The following is a 10,075-nucleotide window of genomic DNA, read 5'->3' on the forward strand; positions in this document are numbered from 1 at the left end:
GTGGTGAACATGTATAAAAAGTTAAAAGTTTTATTTAAATATTCCCAACCACTTCCTAGATATGGCTGCGGACGGACGGACGGAAAGACGGATGGAAGAACAGACGGACGTACGGGCAACGCCAAAACCATATCCCTCCGCCTTCGGCGGGGGATAAAAAATTAATATGTATTTCGTATATTCAGTCAGCTCAAAAGTTTCATTAACATGTCTACGATGTGATCCACGATTTTTACGTAATGCTGAAATAATGAATAAATTACCACAAGAACGCTGCTGCATATAGTAATACTATTACCAACTCTACAGACCTCTACCGATAACATCAACATTGAAATAAGCTGAAAAGTGTGAATTTCCTTATTTATCTACTGCTTTTAATGTTAAATACCTTTAGAGGGATATGCACTTCAAAAATGAATAAAATGTGCATAAAAGGACTCGATATTATGTCTATCTACCTAAAGCTGAAATATTAGAGTGCAATCACTAGTTTATTGATCACGGTTTATTTTATCATGTTGTACAGTTTAGTTATATCTTGTTTCCAGAGATGTCTGTTTTAGCATTTGTTCATTTTATGCAAAATAGCTAAAAATAATGTAGAAAAAAGTTTATTTACCATCAGAGTAACAAAAATCTACTTTAGAAAACCATGAGAGCTTTTAAGACCAGATCAAAACTGTCTGATATATTATTCTTTTTATTATTTGGCCCTGCCGAACAGTTTCGTGAAAAAGTCTACGGAGGAATGCATGATAGACGCTTTGGGCCCCCACCTATTAGTGTAACATGTCTTCTACCAAATATAAAAAAAATGTTGAGATATTATGCTACATATAAGAAAAATAATCTGTTCTGAAAAACATCATTCTCTGAGAATGCTCCCTTGGAAATTGCCAATTAGCAATTACGTGAATGTAGACATTTTCTCAATGAATAAAACTAAAACCTGGAAACTCACAACGAAAATGGTCTAGATCTTTTCTCAAAACAATACGCAATAAAACTAAGCAAAAAAAATATAACTGCCACATTCTCATATGATTCATTATACCCGATTTCATCAACAGCATGGAACTACATTTTGGACTATTTTACATGTAACACTGAGTAGTCACTTCCTATTTAGTGTAATCAGTCCTATATTGAAGATCTTAATGAGTGTCTTTAAGATTCAGTTTGAATTTATAAAATAACATGTACCCTGTCGAACATTTTGTTAGTTTTTATCCAGCGAGCTCAATAAATTCAATATGGTGAGACACAAATGTAAGATTTTTTATCTTTTTTTTCTTCATGTCAAACCATTGACTGAAACGGTTGTTTAATGTTTAAACACGCTATAAATAACAAAAATATCTTTTAAATTATCTGAAAAGTAATAAATAAAAAAAGACGCAAAACTTCGAGCAGGCTGCCACGGTTGAACTAATTTATCATCGTCATTTTGCACTTGAAACCTTCATAGTTTTAAAGAATTATTTGATGTTCACTCACATTCAATCTTGACCCCAAGATATAACATACTGCCTGTTTCCTAAGAACCATGATCAAATGTATAAAATACTCAGTAAAATACCATTTCGTCAGGTCAAACAATCGATTGAAATGTTTGTGTAGTGTTTAAACACGCTATAATTAACAAAATGTCCTTTAAAATATCTAAAAACGTAATAAATAACAAGAAACGATATTACAAGCCTTAGTAATATCGTGCTACTAAGACTTATGTGATTTTCCCTCTCTAGCATTTAAAATTTATCTTTGTATAATTTGATAATAACCGTGCAAATGTTGCTATACGTTGCATATGAAAAATATATGGTACTATGCAATTTATTTCAGCTTTCACAAAACTCATCCGTATACGACTCAACGCAAGTAGGATCCGCATACGATATGACAAGGCTTAGTAATATCGCGTGCTACTATGCCCTCTATATCGGTAAAAATATGTCTTTGAATTAAAATTGTGATCTACAATATGAAGGGCTTCACTGCCGGTTCAGTTCATTGGTTAGAGCAGTATCACGGTATCAGCTGGGAGTAAAATTTAATTTTACAGAGCAAATGTAAAATATATGGTACTGAGTTTTTCAGCTTTCTCAAAACTCATCCGTATAGGACGCAATGCAAATGAGAAGCTCACACGATATTACAAGCCGAAGTAATATCGCTCTACTTTGACCTAAGTTTTTGTCCTTATCTGTCTTTCTATTGTGCTTTTCAGTGAAAATTGAAATTTTACATAGCAAAAGTTAATATGCATGGATTGTGATATATTATGTGGCGCTGGCTGAATAGTTTCAGCAGTCGCAAAAATCATCACTATATGACTCAACGCAATTGAGAACCTCACATGTTACAAGCCTTAGTAATATCGGACTTAGGTGTTTGTCCCTCTCTATAATTGAAAACGTATATGTGTACAAAGGATATGGTCAATAATTTGAGGGGCTTCACAACAAAACCGCTAAAGTATTTAGGGGAGGATGACGGTATCAATTTGGAGTAACAGAGCAGATGTTACTCTACGTTGCATATGCCAGCTATATGGCACTGGTTAATTTATATTTTTTCAGCTTTCACAAAACTCATCCGTATACAACTCAACGCAAGTAGGATTCGCACACGATATTACAAGCCTAAGTAATATCGTGCTACGGTGACTTATGTGTTTGTCCCACTCTATCATTTAAAATATATATTTGTATTAAGATTGTGATCTACAGTTTGAAGAGGCTTTACTGCCGATTCAGTTCATTGGTTAGGGTAGGATGACCGTATCAATTTGTAGTAAACTTTGGTATTTACAGAGCAAATGTTACTATACATTGCATATGAAAAATATATGGTACTGGATAATTCATTTCAGCTTTCACAAAACTCATCCTTAGTAATATGACTTATGTGTTTGTCCCTCTCTATCATTTAGAATAAATTTTTCTATTAAAATTGTGATCTATGATATGAGGGGCTTCACTGCCTATTCAGTTTATTAGTTAGGGCAGTATGACGGTATCATTTTGGTGTAAAATTGAATATTTAGACAGAAAATGTTACTACACATTTCATATGAAAAATATATGGTACTGAGTTTTTTTTTCAGCTTTCACAAAGTTCAATCCTATAGGACTCAACGCAAATGAGAAGCTCACACGATATTGCAAGCCTTAGAAATATCGGGCTTCTATGACCTAAGTTTTTTGTCATTATCTGGCATTGACTGTGTATCAAACTTTCGATCTACAATTTGAGGGGCTTTTCTGCCGAATCGGTTCAGCGGTACGGGTAGGATGACGATATAAATATGGAGTGAAAATTGAAGTTTTACATTCTTATTATTTATATTATTATTATTATTATTCAATACTTTTTATTATCATTACATTCATCATCATCATCATCAATACTTTTTATTATCATTACATTTTATTATTACTATTATTACTATATTAATATGTCTTTTGCCACAATACAGAAAGTCTCCTTAACTGTTTTATTCTTTTTGGCACCTGCCCAGTGTCAGGCTAGGTAAAACAGATTGGATGAAAGAATTTAGCATGGTATGGTGCAAAAGAGGTGGGCAACTTCATTCCCAAGTGTATTAGTGCATTAGACATGGATAATCTTAAGTGTTGCATGGGGCCAGAATCTGAAAAACTCTACTTACATTATTGTTATTATTATAATTATTATAACTATTATTAATATTTTTATTTTTATTCATCATCATCATCATCGTCATTATCATTATCATCATCATCATCATCATCATCATCAATACTTTTTATTTTCATTACATTTTATTATTACTATTATTACTATATTAATACGTCTTTTGCCACACACAATACAGAAAGTCTCCTTCACTGTTTTTTGTTTCTTTTTGGCACCTGCCCAGTGTCAGGCTAGGTAAAACAGATTGGGTAAAAGACTTTAGCATGGTATGGTGCAAAAGAGGGGAAGAACATCATTCCTAAGTGTTTTAGTGCATTAGACATGGAAAGCCTTAAGTGTTGCATGGGCCAGAAACTGGAAAACTCTATTTACATTATTATTCTTATTATTATTAATCGTCATTATCATCATCATCAATACCTTTTATTTTCATTACTTTTTATTATTACTATTATTACTATATTAATATGTCTTTTGTCACACACAATACAGAAAGTCTTCTTCTCTGTTTTATGGCACCTGCCCAGTTCCAGGCTAGGTAAAACAGATTGGATGAAAGACTTTAGCATGGTATGGTGCAAAAGAGGGGGACAACTTCATTCCCAAGTGCGTTAGTGCATTAGACATGGAAAACCTTAAGGATGTACGAGCGTTTTATTTCAGGATATCCACCATTTTGAAAAATGTTTCTTCGAATATTGCTTTCTAACAAAAGTTTTGCCAAAAATCAATGCTAAATAATTAAAATATGGTTAATAATGTACCATTTAACCAAATATATTATGCTTTTTGCGAAAAAAAAAATTCACCCTTATTTTTGGCTGGCATTTGCCTAAAATTGATGTAAGATTTACAATGGGGTAGGGGTAGGTAATTTCAAATATCTATTAAAGTAGATCAGGTTTGGTTTTGATATTTTTCTGACTGATACATATAATGTTAAGCTATAAATAAAATAAAAGTTTTCAAGATAGCACGTTATATATTCTAGAAAATATAAATTAAAACAAAAAATATCAAAATTCACCACTTTTTAACAGTTTTTCCTTAATAAATCTTTTAGATGCACGGTGACCCCAACTTTTTTTCTTTCCATTTTGAAGCATTTTTGTGTGTCATTAATGCTGCAAAATATTTTTAAAATCTTAACTTCAGAATTTTTTTTGTAGATCTAAATACGTTTTTTCCATTGAAATTTAAGAGGGTGGGGTAATTATGTCAACATGTAAAAATTAAAGAGATTTGTTAATGACTTTTATGCTTATATAATACTGACATCACCATATATTCATATTAATCCGTAAGATCTGAAATCCCTATAAGATTAAGTAGGATATTATATGTTTTATAAAGTATAACATTTTTTCAATTTTACAAAATTTCAGAAATGCGTAAACAGTGGGTGAAGAAAATACCCTATAAAATTAAAACGAGTTCGGTGACCTATGTTTTTTCTGCTCTTGTTTGTCTTAACTAATGTTCTTCAAGCTCACAGCGTATGAAAAAAATTCTTAACGTTAGAAAAAATTCGTTCGTACATCCTCTTAAGTGTTGTATTGGGCCAGGAACTGTAAAACTATATTTACATTATTATTATTATTATTATTAGTAGTAGTAGTAGTAGTATTACTATTATTATTATTATTATTATTATTACTATTATTATTCAATACTTTTTATTATAATTGCATTCATCATCATCATCAGCAGCAGCAGTAGCAGCAATTCTTTTTATTACCATTACTTTTTATTATTACTATTATTACTGAATGAATATATCTTTTGCCACACACAATACAGAAAGTCTCCTTCACTGTTTTTTTTTACACCTGCCCAGTGTCAGGCTAGGTAAAACAAATTGGATGAAAGACTTTAGCATGGTATGGTGCAAAAGAGGAGGGCAACTTCATTCCCGAGTGTTTTAGTGCATTAGACAAGGAAAACCTTAAGTGTTGCATGGGGCAAGAAACTGAAAAACTCTACTTACATTATTGTTATTATTATTTTTTTTTTATTATTATTATTACTATTATTAATATTTTATTCATCATCAATACTTTTTATTTTCGTTACTTTCATCATCATCATCATCATCATCATCATCATCAATACTTTTATTATCATTACTTTTTATTATTACTGTTATTACTATATTAATATGTCTTTTGCTACACACAATACAGAAAGTCTCCATCACTGTTTTTTTTTTCTTTTTGGTACCTGCCCAGTGTCAGGCTATGTAAAACAGATTGGATGAAAGAATTTAGCATGGTATGGTGCAAAAGAGGGGGACAACTTCATTCCCAAGTCTTTTAGTGCATTAGACATGGAAAACCTTAATTGTTGCAGCGGACCAGAAACTGAAAAACTCTACTTACATTATTGTTATTATTATTAGTAGTCGTAGTAATAGTAGTAGTAGTAGTAGTAGTAGTAATATATTTATTTTTATTCATCATTATCATATTCATCATCATCATCATCAATATTTTTTATTATCATTAATTTCATCACCATCATCATTAATACTTTTTATTATCATTACTTTCATCATCATCATTATCATCATCATCATCATTATCATCATCAATACTTTTTATTATCATTACTTTTTATTATTACTATCAATACTATATTAATATGTCTTTTGCCACACACAATACAGAAAGTCTTCTTCACTGTTTTTTTTTGCACCTGCCCAGTTTCAGGCTAGGTAAAACAGATTGGATGAAAAACTTAAGCATGGTATGGTGCAAAAGAGGGGCACAACTACATTCCCAAGTGTTTTAGTGCATTAGACATGGGAAGTGTTTTAGTGCATTAGACATGGAAAACCTTAAGTGTTGTATGGGGCCAGAAACTGGAAAACTCTACTTACATTATTATTATTATTATTATTATTATTATTAATCATCATCATCATCATCATCATCATCATCATCAATATTTTTATTACCATTACTTTCATCATCATCCTCATCATCTTCATCATCAATACTTTTTATTATCATTACTTTTTATTATTACTATTATTACTATATTAATATGTCTTTTGCCACACACAATATAGAAAGTCTTCTTCACTGTTTTTTTGCACCTGCCCAGTTTCAGGCTAGGTAAAACAGATTGGATGAAAGACTTTAGCATGGTATGATGCAAAAGAGGGAGACAACTTCATTCCCAAGTGTTTTAGTGCAACAGACATGGAAAACCTTAAGTGTTGTATGCGGCAAGAAAACTGGAAAACTCTACTTACATTATCTTTATTCATCACCATCATCATCATCATCAATACTTTTTATTATCATTACTTTCATCATCATCATCATTATCATTATCATCATCATCATCAATACTTTTTATTACCATTACTTATTATTATTATTACTACTACTATATAAATATGTCTTTTGCCACACACAATACAGAAAGTCTTCTTCACTGTTTTTTTTTTTTTTTGTTTTTTTTTTTTTGGCACCTGCCTGTTAGAAGATTCAACTGGAGCATCTATTTATTGTACGCAACAATTACTCATTCGCAGAACTTTTTTGTTTAAAAAGCATAAAAATGACCAAGTGAAGATAGATGACTTTAAAATACATCTATCTGTTTTATTTAGAAAACGTACCCGGGCCAAATACGAAACTATCTCCTTAGCTCTTAAAAGGGACATAACTTTATTAATGACAGAACATGTACATTCAACTTCAGATCAACACACTGCACGATTTTTGTTTCGATTGACGTCACACATGCTCATGGCAAATGTGTGTCGATCTTATTCCGTGTTTCATGTCATTACTTTCAAATTGTCAGTTTAAACAAAAAAAAAATGTTATTTTAAATTATATGTTTAAATAAAAATATTCCATTTTTTAATTCATTTAATACTAATTTTCACTACTAGAATTATTTATTGCATTAAAACATAACATAATATAAAATTGATTAACATATAGAAATACATGTTCTTAGTCAAACTTGAATATTGTCATGTAAATATAATACATGGACAATGAAAGTAATATTCACATTAAAACGTACATTTGCAGTTTACTCTTTTTCACATACTTCACTTAAAAGTAATGGGCAAATATGAAAACATATTATTCAGCTGCAATTATTGTAATTATTTCATACCTGTATATGATAAGCACCAATCAAGCATCACTATCACATTGTCATACAAGATTAACATACATGTCAGAATTATGGAACTTGATCCAGTGAGGTTGATAATTGATCTAGAAAAATAAAAAATAAGTTTCAAATCTATATGCCTTTAAGTATTAGCTGTATGTACTTGCACGCAAAACTTTAACCAGGATTTCCAAAAGGGGGCATAATTTGGCCAAAATGCAGATCAGAGTTATGGGACTTGATGTTATCAACCAATTTTATAACCCCAAAGACATATGTGAAGTTTCAATTTAATATCTGCATTAGTTTTGGAGATAGTAACTTGCATGTTAAACGTTCAACCAGGATTTTCTAAGTCCAAAAGGGGGCATATTTCCTCAAATTACATGTCAGAGTTATGGGACTTGACCCAGTGAGGTTGGTAATTGACCTAGAAAAAGAAAAATTAGTTTCAAAGCTATATTCCTTTAAATGATAGCCATGTGTACTTGCATGCAAAGCTTTAACCAAGGTGTGACGCCGACGCCAGGGTGAGTAGAACAGCTAGACTATTCTTCGAATAGTCGAGCTAAAAACGTCAGTGCTTTATTACGCTAGTGCAATATCAAATATTATGAAATGGATTTATCTCACTCTCGCGACGTCAAACATTTGATGAAACCTAGTATTTAATTTATTTCTACTTACAAACCCTCATCGGCACGTGCAGGCATTTTGTCACAAGACCTTTCATCCGTCAATCATTGTTTGAATACGTAGACTGGTACTGTCGTTGGTCCGACTACGCTGCAATAACACAAGACAAACGGATTAGTAATCCGTCGTTAGAAATTTTTCCGCAATATTAAATAACATATTTCTATGATAATCATCGTCATTGTTCACCTCACATTTTCTACCTTTATTTATTTTTCGAATTCTGTAACAAAAATTTAATAGTATAGTTGTTTAGTGTCAAACTTAAGACAATTGGAAAGTTGCATGAAGTTATCGTGTGCAACCTTTTGTTTGTATGTCCCTTTCGCAAAACTAAGACCCACTCTACTGCAGGTTCAATAGGAGAGTGTAAATTGTACTCCAAGCCCGAAGGTCTAAGATTTGAACTTTGTAAGGAGCTTGATTTGACCGCGGCAATCATCTACGACAGATTATTTGTTAAAAACTTAGGCATCTGTTACCAAACTATACACAGCTCTGATATGAAAGTGTCAGAAATCGTGTTTGTATTTTTTTCATCGAAGTTTAGTACAGAATGTTTACAGTTAAAAGTTCCAATCAAAGACAATCTTGGAAGAAATCACAGCTTCAAAGATTTACATTTTATAGTGTAATGAGTTACAGCATAAACATCGTAAAGTACATTTTTCATATTTTGTATGTTTTAATAGCCAAAGAGTAGTATGACATAAAATACGATTTAAAGCTACATTACCTCCACAGCTCTCGCACAACCCAGTCAGAACTGGTTCGCGTTGCTAGTCCTTTCCTTCCCCAATGTATCTTTACTCGATACTGGTTAAAACCGCTGACGCCATCTGAAAGGTTCCAATTAGTCTACATAAATAACTTTTATATGACTTGTTATATAAATCAACGAACCATAGTATACATTTATAGGAATGCCTTGCCAGTCAGTAGTAAAAAGTATTGCCCGATGTTCGACAGAAGACATGAGAAATAAGAGTTTTCAAATTTTGACTGTAGCCTGTTAACCGGTAATATAGCATAAACTATGGACCGATGTTTTATACAGAAAATCATGTAATCATACATAGTTATTGCAATAATTGTTTAACTGCATAATATCAGAAATATCTCAGTAGGGAGAGTGCAGATCTGTGGATCTCGTGTTCTCCGTGGTGATTTTTTTAAAGATATGTCGTGTCTGATTGTAGAAATTGGCAGTTACTTGTGCTGTTACAGATTCCAGGGACACTGGTTAGGCTGCTTGTACTAAAATACTGTTGAAAAACAGCTCAGAGTACATTTTTTCCTTAAGGTTTGAAGTTTAAACATCGTAAAGTACATTTTTGATATTTTGTATGTTTTAATAGCCAGCTTAGTGTGTCATAAAATACGGTTTAAAGCTACATTACCTCCGCAGCTCTTGCACAACTCAGTCAGAACTGGTACGCCTTGCTAGTTCCTTACCCAACATGTATCTTTACTCGATACTGGTTAAAACCGCTGACTGCCCTCACTTTAGATGGTTCGAGCATCTCCTTTGGAAGCATAGAACTCATGCCTAAAA

This window comes from Mercenaria mercenaria, chromosome 15, assembly GCF_021730395.1.
Source record: "Mercenaria mercenaria strain notata chromosome 15, MADL_Memer_1, whole genome shotgun sequence".
In the NCBI taxonomy this organism is placed as follows: Eukaryota; Metazoa; Mollusca; class Bivalvia; order Venerida; family Veneridae; genus Mercenaria; species Mercenaria mercenaria.